Here is a 3,069-nt window from a genome sequence, read left to right on the forward strand (position 1 = left end):
GGGCATGTGCCTGGGTTGCGGGCACATCCCCAGTGGGGGGTGTGCAGAGGAGGCAGCGTCGATGTTTCTCTCTCATCGATGTTTCTGACTCTCTATCTCTCTCCCTTCCTCTCTGTGAAAAATCAATAAAATATATATATAAAAAAAGAAAAATATGAATATCCAAAGCAAAAAAAATATTATAGCACCCTGGCATGTGTTGCTAAGTGTTTAGAGCATCAGTGTGAGCACAAAAGCGTCGTGGGTTTGCTTTTGGTTCAATGGCACATGCCTGGTTTAAAGGTTCGATTCCCGGCCCTGGTTGGGGTGCGTGTGGGAGGCAACAAATCCAGGTGTATCTCTCACATCAATGTTTCTCTCTCTGTCTCTCTCTGTCTCCCTCTCCCTCCCTCCCTTCCACTGTCTCTAAAAATCAGTGGAAAACATATTTTTGGGTGAGTATTAACCAAAGAAAGAAATAGCACATACAATGATTATAATAAAAGACTACATTACTGTTTTGGAGCTACTATTCTGTACTCTTTATTGTTATTTTAGGGTGTGCTCTTTCTGTTTATGAAGGGAGTTTGCTGTGAAAGGTGCGCTATGCTACATTGGCCAAGCTGTCCATGTCGTGCTTACCGAGGCTCTTGGTTGCATCATTTTCTCTTGTGCTCGATGTAATCTCATGCTGTTTTATACAGTAACATGTTTATACTACAGGCTTGTTCCTTGTAATACAGGCTTGTTTTCTGAGATCAAGCCTGGGTGTGTTGTAGGCTAGGCTGCGGTCGGCAAACTGCGGCTCGCGAGCCACATGCGGCTCTTTGGCCCCTTGAGTGTGGCTCTTCCTAAGCCTTAGGAGTACCCTAATTAAGTTAATAACAATGTACCTACCTATATAGTTTAAGTTTTAAAAATTTGGCTCTCAAAAGAAATTTCAATCATTGTACTGTTGATATTTGGCTCTGTTGACTAAGGAGTTTGACGACCACTGGGCTAGAGCATCTAGTTGTGTGTACTGCAATGCACTCTGCTGTGTTCGCACAAGGATGAAATCTAATTATGCACTTCTCAGAACATATCGTCATTACTAAGTGTCCCTTGACTGTAAAGTGTTAAGCACAACGCCTGTCATTTAATGTGTGTACATAAGGAGTGGTATTATTTTAAATGATATTAATAGACCTAAATTAATTGTTCATTCTCTCTCCTTGTCTCTCACAGGAGCTTCTTTTCTTTCCAAACTCCAGGTCATCCCTGTGGTTCAGAAAGTGTGAATTTTTCAGTAACTCTGGGCTTAGCGTTATTCCTTAGATTTATTTACAGCAGCTAATCACTCTGTTCTAAAGAACCTCTGGCAGCTCTTGCACTTGTCAGATGTAAACCTGTGTAGGCACTGTTGAAGATGCATTGCTTCCAATTCACTCATACTCATCATTGCTCCCATCAGCCATAGTAAGGAATAAAATTCTGATATATACTACAACATGAATGAACCTTGAAAAAATCATGCTAGATGAAAGAAGCCAGGCACAAAAGGACAACTGTTGTATGATTCCACTTATCCTATCTAATAAAAGAGTAATATGCAAACTAACCATCACTCTAACATACAAGGTGGCCGCCCCCATGTGGACACAAGATGGCCAGCAGGGGAGGGCAGTTGGGAGGGACCAGGCCTGCAAGGGAAGGCAGTTGGAGGCGATCAGGCCTGCAGGGGAGGGCAGTTAGGGGTGATCGAGCTGGCAGGGAAGGGCAGTTAGGGGTGACCAGGCCAGCAGGGGAGGGCAGTTAGGGGCAATTGGGTCGACAGGGGAGCAGTTAAGCGTCGATCAGGCTGGCAGGGGAGTGGTTAGGGGGTGACCAGGCTTGCAGGCAGAAGCAGTTAGGAGCAATCAGGCAGGCAGGCAGACGAGCGGTTGGGAGCCAGCATTCCTGGATTGTGAGAGGGATGTCCAACTGCCCGTTTAGGCCCGATCCCATGAGGATCAGGCCTAAACGGGCAGTTGGACATCCCTCGAGGGGTCCCAAATTGGAGAGGATGCAGGCTGGGCTGAGGGACACACACATCCCCCCTGCATGAATTTCGTGCACCGGGCCTCTAGTATAAAATATGTACAATAGGCAAATGCATAGAGACAGAAATTTAATTAGAAATTACCATGGACTAGGAAAAGGGGAAGTGGTGAGTTATTGTTTAATGGGTAAAGCTTTCGTTGGGATGATGAAAAATTTGGAAATAGTGGTGATGGATGCACAGCATTGTGAGTGTAATTAATACCACTGAATTGTACACTTAAAATAGTTAGATGACTAATTTTGTTTTACCACAAAAAAGAAAGGTAAAAACGATGCATCATGATACACTAAAAAAAAACAAACCACCACTCTAATTCATCAATTATAATAAACATTTCTTTACATTTTTACATACCTGAAATCAACATTCATTTTACCATCAATGGTGACTTAAGTTTGTTTTCTGCCAGGCAATAGTTGTGAAATGAAGCCATTGTCTGCACAAGTCCAAATCTGGCTGTTATTACATTATTATTGGAGAGGTGCTACCCCTAAACACTTCAATCAACACACTGTTCAAGAGTCATTTAAGGATAACAGGGTTTTTTTTTCCATCTGAAAGCTTGTTACATCCACTACTAAGTACAACAAAGTGTCAGCATCAGAATTGGTGGCTATGGCTTGAGAAAATATTCTGGGAACAGTACTGAATTGCTCAGGAGAAATGTGGCTGCAATATTCTTGATGACACACAGGGTAATATATAGTGCGGGAAAACAAGTACAGCAAGGGCTCTGAAAAGAGAAGTCAGTCACTCAAGAGAGTGGGTGACCTCTGAGTTTAAAATATTTGCAAATGCCCTGGCCGGTTACTCAGTGGTTAGAGCATCAGCTCTCAGACTGAAAAATCCTGGGTTGGATTCCTGATCAAGGGCATGTACCTGGTTGCAGGTTCCTCAGCCCCGGTAGGTAGGAGAGCGTGTGGGAGGCAATCAATCAGTATTTCTCTCTCTCTCTCTCTCTCTCTCTCTCTCTCTCTCTCTCTCTCTCTTCCTCTCTCCTCTCCCCT

The sequence above is a fragment of the Myotis brandtii genome, unplaced genomic scaffold (genome assembly GCF_000412655.1).
Source record: "Myotis brandtii unplaced genomic scaffold, ASM41265v1 scaffold210, whole genome shotgun sequence".
Classification (NCBI taxonomy): domain Eukaryota; kingdom Metazoa; phylum Chordata; class Mammalia; order Chiroptera; family Vespertilionidae; genus Myotis; species Myotis brandtii.